Source organism: Pteropus medius, unplaced genomic scaffold, assembly GCF_902729225.1.
Source record: "Pteropus medius unplaced genomic scaffold, Ma_sr-lr_union100, whole genome shotgun sequence".
Classification (NCBI taxonomy): domain Eukaryota; kingdom Metazoa; phylum Chordata; class Mammalia; order Chiroptera; family Pteropodidae; genus Pteropus; species Pteropus medius.
Genome location: NW_024350921.1, coordinates 4,357,020 through 4,375,755, shown reverse-complemented (window position 1 = coordinate 4,375,755; position 18,736 = coordinate 4,357,020). Strand labels below are relative to the sequence as shown.

General features: G+C 42.7%; 1 protein-coding gene across 4 annotated transcripts in view; it reads left to right on the top strand.

Moving 5' to 3' along the window:
* Positions 1–1,107: 1,107 nt before the first annotated feature.
* Positions 1,108–18,736, top strand: part of ST6GAL2 (ST6 beta-galactoside alpha-2,6-sialyltransferase 2) — a 66,672-nt gene continuing 49,043 nt past the window's right edge. The window contains exons 1-2 of one of the 4 annotated variants that reach the window (XM_039840159.1): positions 1,767–2,325; positions 3,495–3,614. The gene's annotated coding sequence lies outside the window, so the exon portion shown is untranslated. Of the gene's footprint in view, positions 1,421–1,516; positions 1,662–1,766; positions 2,326–3,494; positions 3,615–18,736 lie in introns of those variants that run through there. The other 3 variants (XM_039840158.1, XM_039840157.1, XM_039840155.1) reach the window with 3 other exon arrangements.

Genomic DNA, 18,736 nt, shown 5'->3' with positions numbered 1-18,736 from the left:
ACCCCACCGATATGAACGGTTCAGAGCCAGAAAGGAAAAATGAGGCATATATGGCATTCTGAGCTAAGAATAAGGTAAGGTAACTTGGAGCTTCAGAGGGGAGGATGGTCACTGTAGGAGGATAAGAAGAGCAGATGTTCAGTAAATAGATGTTTGCCCTGCCCTGTAAATAGGTCATAAAAACTGATTTCTGGTGATAATGCTTATTATGGGCAAGGACTCTCATAAATTCTTTATGGGAGAGGAAAACATTTCTCTTGAACTTGTGGGGTATCAATAGCCTTCAGTTGACATAATTCATGTACCAAAGTGGCACATCTTGGGGATGCTGGTTCTGAACTCATTCACATATCTTCTGTTGAACCCAGAGTCCCTAGCACTGTAATTGGCACTCAAATAGCTAATGAATTAGTTATCCAGTTAATTGTTTTCTTTAAAATGGATCAATTAGTTAAATGAACTTAAATACGAATTTTAAAATAGTAAATTTAGTGAGGGTTTATGTCTCCAAAATGGGAGCCCCTCCAGAGACCTGGAATGAGGCGAGTGAAGGGACAGGGTAGGGGGACGGGCAGATAACTTCTTGTCCTTCTGAGACTGGTAGGAACTATGTGGTAATTCACCCAACTAAACCTCCACACCTGAACAGCTTCCTGTGTCCCGAAGAGGACCACTGAATAGGGAACCGAGTCCCACCACCACCTTCGCGCACCTTCGTGGGGAGCCCCCTTGAACTTCAAAGGAGTGTGTTTACTAACAAACAAAGGGAGGCGCTGTCTCTGTCCCAGGACCAGCCGCGGCTGCCTCGGAAGAGCAAGAGAGCCACAGTGACAAATGGACATTCCGCACGATAGCAGAGGGACACCTGATCTGCTGCTCCGCGTGGCCCCGCCCGCTGGCTCCAGCTGCTCACACCCGGTTTTCCACGCTCCGCGAGAGCAGCCTCGGGCGCCACAGTCCCAAGAACTTTCCCCGTCCCTCTCGCGAAGGGCGGGCAGGTGGAGGTCTCTGGTGAATTATTTCACTAGATTTGGCCAGAGGTCCTTCCCAAGTGGAAGGTGGCCCCCTCTCAAGGCTAACCCTGACCCTCGGGTGCTTCGGAGAAGCTCTCAGGACAGAAGGCCAGGGGGCAGCGCGGAGCCAGCCGAAACTGGAGGAACAAAGGGAGCCAGCGGGCCGGGGAGGATGCTGCGCTCCTCCGTGCCCCACCCGGCTGGCTCGCGGGCGCTGCCTCGCGTGCAGGTAGCCCGGCGTTGGGCGCTGCCAGGAGGGTGTGTTCGAGCGGGATACACAAAGACTGACTCCCGTGGAGTCAGGCACTTGGACTCCCCTCTCGCCACCCACAGCCCCATCACATTCCTTCATCCCTGCGCCTTCAAGGACCTGTATGTCCGCTGAGTGCCTGGAGGAGCCCGTGCAGGTAACCCTCGTGAAGCTGGGGCTGGCTGGCTGGAGGCAGTGGCTGGGGAGAGGTATGCCTTTTTAGGCAGCCGCACCGCCCCACGCTGCCCATCTGCAATTACTCTTTGCCAGAGTCAGGGGTCAGCGCGCAGCTGGGGAGCGTCCCGCCGTGCACCCCGCCTGCGCTGGCCGGCGGGCTGGCCAGCCCGGCCGGGGGCGCGGACAGTGCAACTTCCCAGTACCGGGCGCCCGCCCGCTAGGTGAGCCCAGGCCCGGTGGGGGAGGTGGGAGGCAATGGCGGAGGAAGAGGGGGCCAGGAGTAGGCGGAGAGGGCACGCGGAGCTCGGGGGTGGGGCGCGGTGCAGGCCCTGAGCGGGGGCCAGGAACCTCCTCCTAATCTCGCGGCCCGAGGCCGCGGTCCCTCCCGCCGCCCGCGCCGCCTGCGCGCCACCGGGAACAATGAGGCGCGCGGCGCGGAGCCGACCGTATCCCCGAGCCGCCCAGAGGCCGCGCCACCCGCCGCGCCTGCAGCTGCCGCCCGGTGCCGAGCAGCTCTGGCCCCGGAGAGGTGATCCCGCAGGCCGCCCGGGACGCGAGCGCGGATCGCTGCTGGCTCCCTCGGAGAGGTGGCACTAGGAGGCTGCTCGGAGGAGGCGCGGGTGGACACGAGCAGGAGGATCTGAGCTGCGCTCTCGGCGTCCGCAGCCCCCAAGTTCCGCGGCACGCGGCACGCGGCGTGCGCCCCCGGCCCGGGTTTCCCGCTCCAGAGGGCGTCCGTGTGAGTGTGGGAGCGCGTGGCGCGCGCACCCGAGCGGCTGCTGGAGAATAAAATGTGACACGCACGTCCTCGACTCCAGCGCCGTGCGGCCGGAGGGCGCCGAGCACCGCGGTGTCGGGCGCTTCCAGGCTCGGAGTCCCGAGAAGGTTGGTGAGCGAGGGTACGGGGGTCGCGCGGCGGGGCGGCGTTTTCCTTGGTGTCGCCACAGCATGTGAGCTGCTCGTACGGAGTTAGACTCGGCTACAGGGAGACTGACCTGTGTGTTGGGGACATTGAAGGTGGTTTTGGGGGGAGAAACAAGGAAATTCTTGAGGGCGAGAGAACAGGAGGGCTTGCGCTTTGGGATGAGGTGGACACGGTTGTGCGCCTGTGGCTCAGTCATGGTGATTTTTATTTTATTTTGGCTCTAGAAAATAATCCGAGATTTTTAATTGTCTTTCTCGACCCCACCTCCATGCAAAACTGCACTTCGTAAAGCTTAAAGTGTGTTCTATTGATTTCTAGTTTTCGGTAGCTATAATTAGAGACAGAAGAGATCTTGAGAATCCTAAATACCGAGTGTTAATTCTTATGCACTTGTACGGGGAGAACTGCTTTTGATCCGTTTTTACTTTCCACCGCGTACAAAGAGGATATATGATGCATTCTTTGGGTACGAATCGCAACATCCGTCGCGTTCCGATTTGACTGTGCTGGGGGACCGAGTGAAGTTAACGTCGCGGCTCGAACAAGTGGTGCCTTCCAGAGCCAGCAGCGAGAAGCCGTGCTTTCCAGGAATGTAAATGAGACTTTTGTGTTCGCCTTCCAGGTCTCTTCTCCTAGTACCATATTTGTTTGGTCAGGCCGAACTTCCAGAGAAGCACTGTGGGGGAAGAAGTGCTTGGCAGGATTTTTGTGAACTTATTTTTACTGGTCATGCTGAAAATTCGGCGAGAAGCAAACCATATTTGGTCGAAATCTTTGTTTTCAGTGCTGTTGGCGTTCTGATCAGGAAGGGGCGCGCGGAGGTTCAGCGCCGCGGACTCTGCGGGCGTAAGGGTATGGTTGGCGGACTTGCAACATTTTGTTTTAAGTACTTTCTACAGGTTTGAAAAGCCTCGTGCGGATTACTTGATACATAATTTTTTTGAAATTCTGTTCAGTACATTTTTCCATTTTGAAATGGAATTTGTGACTAATGGAAAATTTCAATAGATTAAAAGGCTGTTTGTCATCCTGTTGCGACCTCAGGGTTAACATTTCTTTTAAAAGAAAAATGGATGTATGGCCTTGAACCTGTTTTAACTGACTTTCCTTCCCTCATTATTTTTTGAAGCCAACAACCAAAATCTTTACAACACATGAAGATTTGAATTTCCTACTGATGCATTAGAAAAACCGTTGACAATGGTGCGTGGATATTGCGATGGAAATGGAGAAAACCCTAACATAATAGGTGAATTGCCTTGAATTTTACGGTTAGGTTAAAAATGGCACTCAAATATGTTGCAATTTTTGATTCAGTTTTTGTTATGATTGATAAAAATTGTAGCATTTTACCTTTTTGCTTGGTGCACTCGAAGCTTCAAGGAGTTTTGAGCTTAATCTCTGGTAGAAATTGTGATGTGAGCACCAGCTTTGAGTGGAGCTCTGAGCCCACAGTTTAGAGACAGGCGGTGGAGACTGTGGGAGAGAACTGGAAGGGAGACTAGCCTTTGGTGAATTTCTTATGTAATGCACACCACCTAGGAAGTAATGATAGAGGAATGAGGATTTTTAGATTGGAGGGTTCAAGGGTGAGATATTTCATATTTCAAAATATATGAATGGTTTTTATGCAGAGAAGAGCAGTCGTCTGTGCTTGGTTTCTGATGGGGATAATTAAGTGGGAAAGGGCTTCCTCTGGGGCAAAGACTTAAACTGGATCTAGGGAGGGATCTGCAACCAGCTTAGAAATTCTTGTACATACATGTTTCTGGAGCTTCCCCTTCCCCCCCGAGAGTCCCCTCTTTCTGAGGTGATTTAAGTGTGCCAGTCTCTGATCTATCACTTATTGCAACTGAAATTTGATACTCTAGGTTTATATTATCCAAGCATTTCTCAAGTGCTTAAGTTTTCTCTAAAATGACAAACTCATTCCAAAGCTACTGCACCTCTGCTTAGATAAATAAATAATGTGTTCCTTTCCAAAATCTTGGAGATATGTGTCCTTTGAGAAACTTTTGATTAATTTGCAGATTTGGTGCATCATTCTTGATATTTTTGAATAAAAATATCTTATGCATGATAATGATAGTTTCTTAAAACTATGCATCTTTTAAAGTATGATTGTTTTCCCCCTCCTAGATCTTCTGTTTTATCTTAAATTTTATAATCTTAAATTTAATTGTTTAAATTAAATGAAGTATTTTATTCGACTTGCTTAAGTGTCTAAGCGAAAGATAGTGTCCTCATGTTAGGTGTATGTTAAGTTTTGAGTTTTTAAGCCTAAAAAAGAACTGTGGGGGTGAAATAAACAACTGACTGTAAGAGAAATAATTACATAGAATCAGGTACTAATTTTGGAATCAGGAAAGTGCAGGTATACATTTACAAAGAAATGTTCAACGTTTTTAGCAGGTTGATGCCAAGGCCAAGGACGGAGTGCACTGTAGATGACCAGCTCCTGTTAGTGAATAAACATCAGACTTTCAGTTTAATATATCTGCCATTTTTGCAAAATCCCTTTCTCTTATTTTTGAGAGATTTGTTTGCAAATATTTCTAATTATATAGGGCACAGACAGAAGCATTAGAGGAACATGGACTTATTTTACCTCTTACCAATGCCATCCTGATCTGAAACTCCAAGCTTCCCCACCCTAGAATTGATGGGAAATAGTTGCAATTCAAAATGCTTTGAACCCAGCTAGTCTGTGGGCAAAATGGCAGCTGTATCTTCAAGGGCGTGAGATGAGAACTGGGCAGTGGTAAAGCTTGGTAGAAGCTGGTGGATTTGTCCCAATATCAGTCCTAGACCTACTAATTGATGAAAGCTGGATCTCAGCAATTGCCCAGCTCCTGTCTTCACTTGGCAACCTGCAGTTTCCAGACTGTCCCTCAGGACCAAGTGCCTCCTGCTTGGGGAAGGAATTGCTTTGTGGATAGAAGTGACACCAGAAACATGCTGCTCATTCTTGGGGGAATTTTGTCTGCTTTGAACTATTTTGTGCCCCCCTCTTGGTTTCTGCTGCCCTCTATAGTCTCCTCTAGGAAAGAATTCTGAATTCAAGGCAGATGTGGCTCTAACAGGGTGTGAGGGCTGGGTTTGCGGTTCTGCATTGGCCCTTCTCTGAGTGTCCAGGGAACCCCTTGGCAGTGCCTCAGACCTGAGCCCCGGGAATAAGTCTGGGTCTCACCAGAGCTCAGTTTTTAGAGCTGAAAAATGAAGACTCTTAGATTTAATCCTCTCCAAAATGCCACAAAATTGATAATTATATATTCTGGCATACTGAAAAGCTAAGTCCTAGGCTCAAAAGAGAATTAACCTGTACTTAACATGCTGAACATCCCTTCAAAGACCATGTCGCACAGGGGAGAGTAGTGATTCAAGGAACAATGACAGCGACCGATTCGAACTTTCTATGCATCATACTCTGCCCCCTGCCATTTGCTCCATGTAGTTTATCAAAGTACATCTTAGGTACAACCCTGGGACGTTATTATCATCCCCATTTTACAGGTAAGGAGACTGAGCCTCAGAAAAGTGAAGCACCTTCTTCAAAAGTCCCATAGTGAGAAATTGGTAGAGCTGGGATTCGAACTTGGGTTTATGTGTCTCTAAAGTCCATACTGTTAGATCCAACTGCACAGAGGATGGGGGAATGTCTCCTCTGAACAGCTCTGTGAGCTTTCACTTGCTCAAACCACGGCTGAGTTCACCCTATCAGGAAGACAGTACAGATGGAAAGGAATGGCGGGGGGCCATGTGGATGGAAAGTCCATGTATTTATTTACCAGAATCTGGAAGCAGAAAGAGACTTGAGCTGCAACTTACAAATGTCCCTACAATTTGGACTATCCAGGCAGTCAGTATTAGGACAAAATTCAGGCTCTTATGAAGTGTCACTTCAAGTGAAATTTCCAAAGAAAAAATTTTGCTGAGATTCGAGAAAATTATTCTTATGCTTTGAGTTAATAGGTTGGTGAAGAGAAGAAGCTCAGAAAGTAGTCTCTTGGGACAGAGAAATACATTGGCTAAATTATTAGAGAATACAGTGTAAAGAAAAAATCCTGCAATATCTTGATTATAAGCCTCTGTTTTCAGAAGTTTATAATTCACACATTAAGTTCTACTCTGGACTGCTTCTAGTGTTTGAGCCTGAGAGGAAAATGCTTTATTAAATTTAAGACAATTGGTTTTCCGCGTTCAAATTATACAGATTTTTCAAGTAGAGGTACTTGCATACTGGTGATAGTTGTGGTTTCTAAAATTACTTATCTTTAAATTAAATTTGGGAAAGGGTAAATGTCTTAGATAATCCAATAGCTTTCCTTATTCAGAAATAAATTTGAAAAGTAGCTTTTTTGAAAGTGTAGTGATGACTTTTCTGAAATATAAATATATTATTATTTGCTAAAAACCTATATTTGTACCTCTGACCACAGATAGAAAAAGCACAATTAACATGGATTTGTTTTCTAAGTGATATAGTTAACCAATTACAGTATGAAACTATAGGTGCGTGATTAAATTAGTATGTTTTTACTATTAGAAGAGGGATCTTACTACATAAATTATATTTTAAAATTGGGGAAATTATATTCCATTAGAAATCCCAATATGAAAAAGAAGACCATCTTTAAAGAGAACATGTAGACACGTATTCATTCCCTTCCTCTCCTTTTACCCCCCACACACACACACTCAAAAATACAGAAGGAGTATGACCTTGTGTTAATATGTTTTTAAATTCGCAATTAGGAGTAAGAACTTGAATTAGGATACTTAAGTATTAATTATTAGGATTCACAGCTATTGAGTACAAAATCAGGACTAGAACTCTGACCTTCTGACTGAGAAGAACGTTCTTTTTTTCTGTACTATCTCTTTTGAGAGTTGCATGTTGCAAATTGTACCTGGCTTGTGGGAAGATATCAAAAATGTTTCAGGTTTAAACTTGACTCTAAATTTAATATAAATAAGATATATATGGGAAAACACTTATATTTATGTGTGTATATGTGTGTTGTGTGTATTTATAAATGTCCTTTATAACAACAGCATCTTCAGGGTACCTTTGGTGGTTTGCAGAATGACTGGGTCATGTATATATATATATATATATTCAGGTCAACCTAAAGTTGGCCAAATAGTGTAGGTAATTCAGTCCCTGCTGGAGAACAGATTAGTATTTGCAGTTGTCCTGAATTACAGTGTCCTCTAATCACTTTAGGCTTTAGGTAAAAGAATTAGGCCAATAAGCTCCAGAGTTCTATTTTTTAAAAAGTACTATACCCTCTAATTCCCAGGATAATTTTTTTGAGCAATTTATGAATAAATGGGAAGCTGACAAGTGCTACATGGTTTACTTTATTAATGTATATATATACACATAGATAATGTATGTATAATTATGTATAGGTATATAGTTTCCCATTTTTCAAAGGGCATTTTCCCCTGCTTGAGTCACAGTGTAGTTACAAACTATATTCTTCTGCCCTGTGTTCAAGATTAGTAGCTCAGAGAATTGAACTAATTAAGTAATTGGCCTCACTCAATACTTGGTATTTTATAATAACATTCAGAGATGCCATTAAATAATTTACATTATTAATTATTGGAGGTGGGAGAGTTTCAGAAATTGACTCGATAGTAATAGGAAAATGTCTACAAGGTGTGGCTTTAATATGTGCTTGCTTCTATAAGTTAAACCCAAACATTTTTCTACTTGCTTCATTTTACACTTTCCACCACATAATTAAAACATATGGTGCTGTATTGTAGTCACACCCCAGTAATACCCCACATATCACTGTTTGACACTTATGCAGAAAGAGCAGAATGAATTCTTTGGTTTGTATTTTTATTTCAAAATTTTCATGATAGGTAAGCATAATATTAGGTGTAAAACCAGAAGTGGGTAAAAGGAAAGTTTTAGATTGTGTTAAATAATATGCCTCTTAAGGGGGAGTCAGACAAATCCTTGACCAAGGAGACCGTTGCTCCCAAATGGTGTGTATAGCCCAGTTATGATGTGGAACTCTGTGAGTGTAACCAAAGCAATGACGTGCATATTTTACTGGCAAAACTAAACTCACCTCACCCCACATCTCCTTCCTGGGGATCCCTGCCTCTCAGTTGCCCAAACTGTCTGTCTTAAATTTATCATACTGCATTGAAGATGACAGTGAGTTTATAGTGTAGAAATATATAAAGTGATCCTGCATACTGGCCCCCCTATTGGTCTGGGAATTAATTATTGAGTCCAGGTGGTGCCCAGCAGTCACCCCACATGCTCCCTGTGATCCTTGTAGCATGCAGTGGTCCCCCTTCCACCTAGACCATACCAGCTTCGTCAGAAGACCAATCCTTACAGTTCATTCTTTGATGGACTAATTTGCTTTCCAGAGTGTGTTTCCTATGAACCCATCTATTATTTTTTTCCTGAGTGAAAATTCAAGTCATTTATGTAAGAAATGAGAATGGAACAGGGTTATAGGAAGGAGATCATGTGTTTTTGTTTGTTTGCTTTGTATTGTTTTTTATATTGTGGGTAGAAAACCAGGGCTGATGTTTGCAAGTCGGTATTTAAACACTCCCCTCGTTTATCCGGTGTAGTTGCTGAGCACATCTTTTTTCAGAGATGAGATAAAGTCCCTTGGAACCATTGATTCACCTGTGTACTCCAAAATGATATTTCCTTCATTTGGTACTAACAGTTTGTAAGGTAGAGAAAAAGCAGTGCCCTACTGTGGACTCCATTGCTTCTATTGGTAAAATAAGAGATAGAGGTTAAAGTTTGCCAAAAGAAATCATACCACAGCATTTGTTGAACTCTGAGTGCTTGGAGGAGGCTTGAACAAGACATGTCTGGAGCATGTCTTTTGTTTTCAACATTTTTTTTAATTCAAAGGACGGTATTTACTTTCATGTGATATTATTCTTATCACCTATCTGTATGCTCACATGTTAGGTTTTATCAGCTTCAAATACAAAAAATAGAGGTGGAGCAATGCCCCCAAACCACCTCCTGGGATCTCAGAGGGATGCGGAGAAGCACGCTTAAATATCCCCAGTTTGCAAATCAAATAGACTGTAAGAGGGTTTGCTAAGTCATCCACAGTCTGTGCACTAGTCAGAAGAACGTACCTCTTTCTCCGCCAGTCCTCAAACCAGAAATGGAGGATGTCCAAGGGAATTTGAGAGAAAAGACGCATCGAAACAGGGCATCCTCATCTTTCTGCCCGCTAGCTTCACTTGTTTTTTTTTTCCAGCAGAGAGTTCAGAATTCTTATTTTCTTCATTTCCTCTAAACACGTCTGCATCAGTCCTGTGCGTCTTGTGTCTGTAGGGAGGAAGTGATGTCACTTTTTCTAAGGTTCAGTTTTACTCTGTTTGGGGGGCAACTACGTTAGCTGTCTATTCTTCAACTCTATTGCTAAACCAGATCATTGCTACATAGAAAAGTTAATCAGTGATTCCCTTGCTAATGACAGCTACACACAGGTCATAAGTGTGATGAATTTTCATAAACCAAATTTACCTGTGTAACCAAGTAGATGAAACAACAAATATTACCAGCATCTCAGAAGTCCCTTCTGGTCACCGTTTCCTAAAACGTAACCACTATCCTGATTTCTGACAATAGTTTTGTGTCACCTACTTACATTCAAGTTTAAACAGAGTAGTTTTTAAAAAAATTTAGTATATTATTTTAAAGTTAAGGCAGAGTTAACCAGGTATGAAATATAGGTCATGCTATTAAAGTAGACAAGTTTGATATTTATTCATCATTGAAACCTTCATGCTGTATGAAATGTGTGAAAAATAAACATAAGAGCTTGGTTCTGACATTTGTTGGAAACTGTAGATCTTTATCTCAGTCAACTACAACCACAGGATCAAAAATAAATTTTAAAATGCACTAAAAGCTACAACATTTATGCTCTAAATCTTGAAGATGTATTTTAATAGTTTTTAGTTTATTAAAAATAAAGCTAAACCTACAGCATTTATACGGAAAAAAATACTGCAAAAATGAAATTTCCTTTACTAATGGAATTTATGTTCATTTGGAAACTTGTAGCTTCTGCATGTGAATACAGAATATTTTAATATCGTAAGTAGACGCTGCTAGATGGATAACTATGGCATATTTTACATAATATAATTAGACTCTTAGGAGATGTTTTTAAGGAACTAACTCATAGAAAAATTCAGCAAGACATCGACAATTGATTTTTGTCCCCATAGAGAAATTCTGCTTTGCAATTTGGAAATAACTAATAAAAATCTAAAAACTCATTCCAGGCTATCAGTTGCCTGGCCCGTACCTGGAGGTCAGTCACCAACTTACCAAAAAGGAAAGTTCGAAAGGCTGGAAAGAAAAGCTAGAATGATATTTAAAATTTAGTAGAAAGGAAGAATGAGAAATGGAAATGTGATTTTAAAAGTAAAAAGGAGAACAGAGAAATTGCTTAATATGATCCGATGTACACAGATCATGTTGTATAAATTTAGGATTTTGCTAAAGCCGAAGAGATTGGCTTAAACCCAAAGCCAGATGCCAACAGAACCAGCTGGTATGGAGCCGCATGCTTGGCAGCCAAAGTTCACACTTGGTAGTAAAAGTTTCGTGATTCAGTTTCTGTCTCCTGTCAAGGAAGGTATGTCTTACCTGCGTCTGAAAATGCTGGCTTTTCTACAACATGTCCTTGATGCGTGTTATTTAAGTGGCTTGGAAATACGTGATTATGTTTCATGTGCCTGTCCCGAGCCTCTTTCCTGATGGAGACAGTGACATTTACAGTTCCTGGAGGGCAAAGTGTTTCTTGGGCTTCAGCTGCTAGTAGTTATCATACATATTCTTTACAGAAAAAAAAAAAAAAAAAAATGGAGAGAAGCCCTGCACTATTAGTAGCCAAGGGGCATTTTATATTAGAAATTTCATTTTATAGATGTCCTCATCCACTCTTGCTCATCTTCTGCACCCCCACCCATTCTCTATATTGGCAGAGAGCCATCTTCCCAAACCCTAAGCTTGATCATCTGACATTTCCTCTCCCTGGATGCTCCAATTGCTCTCCGTTGCATACAGGACACAGTCTGGAATTTTTAGAATGTCATGGGCTTCTGCATTGGGCCCAGTTTATTGTCCCCACTTTTCCACTTTCAAGCTCGCTCCTCTGACCGTATAAAGATGAACCTGGTTCTTTCTCGCTTTGTCAGTAAGCCTTCCATCACACACATGCGTGCGCACACACACACACACAATGAATTTATGGTGCTACAGCATCTTCCCTCCATTGTTGCACTTACTGCTCTGTATTATAATTGTTTACTTCTCTCTCATCCTTGCTTAACTTAGGTCCTTGCAGGCAGCCTCTGAGACCCTGTGTCTCAGCTACTGGGAACATCTCCAGGCACTGTGCTCACTAAACGCTTGATGAGTGTTTGCTGAATGAATGGAGCCAAGAGCCCTATTAGATTGAAATGACTAGGTCCACTCCCCAACATACTTTCTACAAATAAAGGGGAGAGCCAGGATCTTTTCTGTCTTTTTGTCAAGTCCCCATGTGTATAGCTCCCCCAGTTCTAGCGATCTGTTTATAAACGGCATTCTGAAGACCAGGGACCGTGGCCAGCTGAACCCACATCATCTTCAGAATTACAGTTAATCACTTTGGAGAGGCACATTTACAGCAGGTCCTTGAATATCCTCATTTCATTCAGTGTAGTTTTGTTATAAGGTTGATGAAATGCTGTGAGAACTGAACTCTCGTTTATATAAATTCGCCTGTGGTAAAAGTGGCCGAAAGGCTTAACTTTGATTTCCTAACACTGCTAGTACAGTAAGTCGTCACTTCACGTCGTCGATAGGTTCCCTGGCTTTAAATGCTGAAAGACGCAGAACTTGTCAAATCAAAATTAAACCATTCAGCCTTATGATTTTTATGTCACTGTGATTCTCACGGAGAAAACCTGAAATTCACATTTCTTTACATAATTCTCACAAATGTGGTTGTGTGTTCGTACCTTTTTTTTTTTTTTTTAACAAAGCATTCAGAAGTTAGAGACCATGTGATTGGTGAGTCATTAGTTACAACATTGGGTAGGGTCTGTCCAAGGGAGATTCTCTGAAAGACTTTGTCTGGGATTCATAAACATTGTATCAAATTTTAACAATTAGAGTTACAGAGCTACATACATTATCAGCACCTTATGTGATAATAAAGGCCATTCCACAGCAAATGGGCTCAGCAGCATTTCGTTGTGCTGAATTTTTTTTCTGTCTGCCCACGAATCGTCTGTGAGTAGATATTAAAATTTGGAAAGCTATTTCTAGACCAGGGAGAGTATAAAATATCCGCTGGCCATGAAGAATTAGAAATGCAATGCGTTGACCCTGAGTTCAATTCAACCCGGTGCAGGTGGGGAAACTAACACAAACCTTTAGTTGAAAGCCTGGGGAAGGAGCTGTGCTGTGCTTTCAGTGTGTGTGTCTGATGTGTGGCCGTGACCTCCTTCTGTCAGTGCTCCCCACTGGAGACAGCCACCAGGGCTGAATGCTCCTTCCAAAGACAGGGTCAGCGTGCATTTGGGGTCATTAGAATTTATGAGGAACTTTGTGTGTTTTCAAAGTATCTTCCCGGAGTCATAGCCTCTTGAGTGCTAAGCACTGTGCATTTCTTTTCCCACAATCTAAGAGAGTTTTGTTTTATATTTTGCAGTTTTCCCAGAAGGTCGAGTTAGAGACGGGGGCATGCCTGGGATGTGTCAGTTAATTAAATGGACTTTTCCCCTTACTTTTAACCCACAGTAGAATTAAAATTACAAAACGTTACCAGTGATTGAAGTTAGGGACCTTTAGTGATTCTCAGTGGTAAATAGAATATTGCGGGGAATTTAATGAAAGCACACAAAGTTCAAATACATGTATACATACATATATTGGGGGCACACAGTTGAGAAAACAATTTCATTGCTCCATTTATGTATGTATTAAGATACCAGGGACAGCTTCAGAGTAAAGAGAGAACTTACTCTAACCCATGGAAATAATTTTAAATCACTTTCATAATCAGGTAAAGTAGATTTTAATGACTTCGTGTGTGTTGGCTATTAGCTGTTGTTGTACTGCTGACTGTGGCACTCTGGCAGTTCTGTCTGGTGACCCACTGTCCCCTGGGCTGTAAGTAATCTCCACATCAGCAGACGCAGATCTGCCCCTGGATTCACATACCAGGCAAAGAAAGCTCTTTAATTAAGAAAACTTGGTCTAGTGTGAGAAGTCTGGCTGAGGTCCCAGGACATCAGGGTGTTGCTGTTACTTAAAGTAATGTTACATTTTGAAAATCTGTGAAAATTTTTTCATTTTTCTTAATGACCTTAGGGCTCTGCACACCCCAAGCCATTTAATATTCCTTAGAAGTCCTGCTATACCAGCTTAATAAAGTTTGCATTGCCAGTTGTTTTCTCTGTACTTTTAAATTGTTGTCCTGGACAATGTTTTTGATAACTGGATGTGGCTAGAATATTCTATTAATGTGTTTTGGAATTCTGATGCCAGCCAGAAAGGCCTAACTCTGTTATAAAACCAACTCACTAACGTATGCTGTACTTTTGGGGAAACTCATAGTCACTGGATATTGGAACTGGTTTCAAATGGATCCCAAGCTTTTGGGAGAGGGGTAACTTACCCCAGGTCTGCAGTAACGCGGTTAGTGTTTCGCTTGTTTAGTTGTTTGGTTTTATTTTCTTCGACTGCTTTAGACTCCTTGAAGGTTTACTCTCAGGCAGTGAGGCTCAGAGTAAACACAATTCTGTGGCTTCCTAGAAAATGGTAATAAATAATAGTGGTTCTAATACAAAGTCCTACATTTACCTTGTTTACATTTCATGAATATCTGAAGTAACTGGAAATTTTAACTTTTCAGGCCCTTTTAGTGAACTACGATTAAACATTTAGTTTGAACACCAAAACAATTGTCTTTATTCTTTTTTTGGAAAGAAAGGCCTTCTCCTGGTGCCCTGAGGAAGGAAAAGCTAGCATCCTACAGAGTGATATGCATAATGCCTTCCGCTCTCTGCCAAATGAAACTTGGGGAAGATCTCACTATGTGGTGATGTGGAAACCGCCTTGTCCAAACAGTGGCTGAGGGCAGTGATAGCCCAGGTGACTATACTGAGCTGGTTTTCCCTGCCCTCCTCGCATGGGCCTCTGAGCAGTGGCCCAGGCAAGTTCCCTGTGTTGGCAGTTACACCACGGAAAGTGCAACGTGGCCCTGTACGGAGGTCTGCCTGATTGTAGCCTCCGCAAATAAATAAATAAAGGAGAACCTGCCTCCCAGGCTCGAAGGTCAGGAGCCTACTGGCAGGACCCTCTGTTCAGTCCTGCTGCATGTCCGGAAGGGGCGCGGCCCTATGTGGTTAGCGGGGATCCCTTCCAGAGGTGTAGGTGCTTCACCGGCCCTCAGCCTCGGATCCCTGCGCTGCTGAATATGCCTGCGCCTCAGCTCTCAGTCAAGTTAATGAGAAAGGCTTAAAAGCAAACAAATCCTTTCTTTCCTCCCCGGGTTCTTCAGTGTTTTAGAAGGGGCTGGCTGAGAGCTTTGAAAACTCCACTTCTGCCCAGAGAGCTCAGGCGGCGGGAGAGGGCTTCTGCACTTTGTAGCCTGTCTGCCTCTCCCCTCCCTCAACTAGAAAACAGAGTGGGGTCCCTCTGCCCCCAACCTCGGCAGGGTTCGGGGGACAGGAACAGCTCTCCTTGAGTTTAAAGGGCAGCTGTCCTTTGGGGTCTTCTGGAAAGGAAGGCGAACAGATGAGGGAAATGTGTTTTCTGTTTGCTGGAAGAAAACAAATAGTCCCTTTGGTTTTTCCCAGAATGCCTAAGTGAGAGGTGAAGCTCTGCACTGGGGAAAGTGCCTGGGGTCCCGATGCTCTCCCCTTGCTCACGGGCTGCACCTGCCTGAGGGGTGCCCCTCCAGATGGCACGTTCTGGTGAGGCGGGAGGCCTGGCCGCAGCTTGTAATTCCTGGGGTACCTGTCTTATACTTGTGAATATTCTGGTTACCACCCCCAAGTCCTCTCTACCTCCTCTCCCCTCCAAATTCTTAGATCTGGGAGTTTACCTAATTTACCTTTATGTCCCCAGCAACTAGCAGATTCCTCCTATAGATATTCGTTGAATGAAAGAGACTTCTTTCATCCTAGACACAGGTTTGCAGCAACCTAACAATGGATGACCACCCATCTACTTTTTGTCTTACTACTAACTTATCACAGAATGTAACGGCCCTTCCTTAACAAATAATGTGTTTAATAGGTTTTTTTAAATTGCACACTTACTCATGCTCTTCTGCCATAATTAACATATATGGAAGCAGAAATTTATAGGAGAAAGGTATATTCTGAGATTAGCAATTTCCTTCTTAAGAAGAGAGACGAGTTGGCATATTATAATTGTCACTTAAGCCTCCAAACTCTGCATCGATGCTAGATTGATGACAATATTTTTTATATGGGGTTCTCTCCTCACCTTTCTTCAGCTGCTATCTCTTTCTCGGATACATGTCAGTATGTGAGTACTGACAGCAAGTGTTCCTGAAACACTACTGGAGGTTTTCTGGATAGTTATCTTTGCTTTGGGACTTGTACACAGATATTTAGTTTATTATGGCAGGTTCTAAAAATTTATGACCTATGGAAAGTTTATTTTCAGTGTAACTGGGGTCAGAATTGGACATTCAATCTGAAATCCATATGGCACTGAGTCGCATGGTATGTGAAAGCTCTTTGTAAACTGTAGAGAGGTGGCCTGAGAAGAGATACAGGCTGTGGAGTCAACAGATTAAGTCTCAAATTCTAGGGCCTCCACTCTGCAGGGATTTGTGTGAGATATCCTTTCCCTTTTCCTCATTTTTTTACCCCTACTTTTTAAAAATTGACTTTAAGAGCGGTTTTAGGTTCCCAGCAAAACATAGAGATTTCCCACATACTCTCTGCTCCCTTTCCTGCAGCCTTGCCCCCAAAAAGTCCCCCACCAGATGGCACATTTGTTATGACAATGAGCCTACACTGACGCGTCATTATCACCCAAAGTCTGCGGTTTACATTAGGGTTCACTCGTGGTGGTGCACATTCTTTGGGTTTGGACAATTGTAAACTAGCATGTATCCACCCCTGCGATATCATACAGAGTCTTTTCACTGCCCTAAAAATCCTCTGTGTTCCTTCTATTCCTTCCTCCCCCCACCTCTCCCACAACCACTGATCTTTTACTGTCTCCATAGTTTTACATTTTCCAGAAAGTCATATAATTGGAATCATACAGTATGTAACCTTTTCAGATTGACTTAGTGCTATGCATTTAAGGTTCCTCCATGTCTTTTCATAACTTGATAGCTCATTTCTTTTTAGTACCGAATAATATTCTGTTCTCTTGATTTGATCTCTTGATGTACCACAGTTTATTTATGCATTTACCTACTGAAGCACATCTTGGTTGCTTCCAAGTTTTGGCAATTATGAATAAAGCTGTTATAACTGTCCATGTGTAAGCTTTTGTGTGGACATGAATTTTCGGTTCCCTTGGATAAAGGTCAAAGAGCGTGACTGGTGGATCATATGGTAAGAGTATGTGTAGTTTTGTAAGAAACTGATAAACCATCTTCCAGAGTGACTGTACTGTTTTGCATTTCTGCCAGCACTGAATGAGAGTTTTTGCTCCACATCCTCACCAGCCTTTAGTGGTGTCATCGTTCCAAATTTTGGTCATTCTAATAGGTGTATGGTGGTATCTCATGGTTGTTTTAATTTGCATTTCCCCGATGACCTACAATATGGAGCACCTTTTCATCTGCTTATTTGTGCCATCTATATATCTTTGATGAGGTGTCTGCTAACATCTTTCAATCAGGTTGTTGTCTTTGTACATTTTTCATAACAGCCCTTTACCAGATGTATCTTTTGCAATTATTATTTTATTTTAGTCTATAGCTTGTCTTTTCATGCTCTTGACATTGTCTTTCAGAGAACAAGTTTTTAATATTAATGAAGTCCAGCTTATCAGTTATTTCATTCATGAATCATGCCTTTGCCGTTATATCTAGAAGGTTTTTGTCATACCCAAAGTCATCTAGGCTTCTCCTATGTTATCTTTGTTAAACATAAATTTTAACTTCCATAACTGAGTCATTTTAAAGGGAAAGGTTCATTAGTCTATTGCTAGCAAGAAAGAGACTGGGTCCTGGGGCATGAAGTCTAAATCACTGGCAGCCTGGCAAGGTGGAAAAGGCAAACCATCCTGAAGTTGGAGAGAGTTTTTATACATCAACTAATGAGGAGACAGATGTAAGTTGTTTAGAAAGAATTTACATTGTAGGTAAAGGGGCGGGAGAAGGAGAAGCAGGGGCTCGTTCCAGGATAGGTGCAGAGTTCACAAGGAAGAAGTGTTTGCTCCTTTGGGTTGGCTGTTGGCAGTACTCTGGAAAGTTAATATGTAAGCAAGAAGCAGAGGTGCCTGGGGTGCGGTGGGGCCTGGCTATTCGCTTTAAATAATTGAGGAAATAGCCACCTAAGGTAAATCGCAAAGTTCCAGCAGACACACAGGAGTGTGAGCAGTCTGTCAGCTGGCCCACAGGTAACTGTTCTACCTCTTCCTCTCCGATGGGTGTAATTTAATTTAGAACATCTCAGAATTTTTTCTTGTCATCTAGGAATTTCATAGTTTTGCATTTTACATTTAGCTCTGTGATTTTTTTTCCTGCTTTTTGTTCTAACAAAACAGGAAGATTTAACCATATTTGAGGATCATTTTCCTCCTCTGTAAAATGAGAGTAAGTGATCTGGGGCTTTTTTGACAAACAGTATTTTTAAGGGTCAACTACCACATCTGTACTGGGCTCAAGGGTGGCATTCGTAGCCGTTATTAGAACACAACCCAGCCATCAAAGGACATGGAACTAGCTGCTGTTTCGCCTTTTTTTTTTTTAGCCCTCTCTTTGAGCAGACCTGATAAGTGTTTGGTCTTTGCTAATGCTTACTTTCTTGTATGACACCTTATTCTTTGAAGTGACTTATGGTCGATGTAACTTTCAACCTAACCAGTGGTTTGGAGGATCCTGAAGGTGCAGAAGAGTTATAGGGTGAAAATTCCCACTTTGAATCCTTTTGGACTCAAGCACACAGAATTTTAATGTGCTTTTAGTCCATATCTGGCATTCAATTAAACAAACCCTCTTTTAAACAGAATGCCTTCTTAGCAGCTAGCCAAGTGCTCATTTTAGTCCCTCTTCCTTCCTCGCCCAGCCCATCCTTCGAAGTATAGCCTCTGGTTATAGAGGTGATCAAGTATTGGGGAAAAGAAGCTGACTTTGA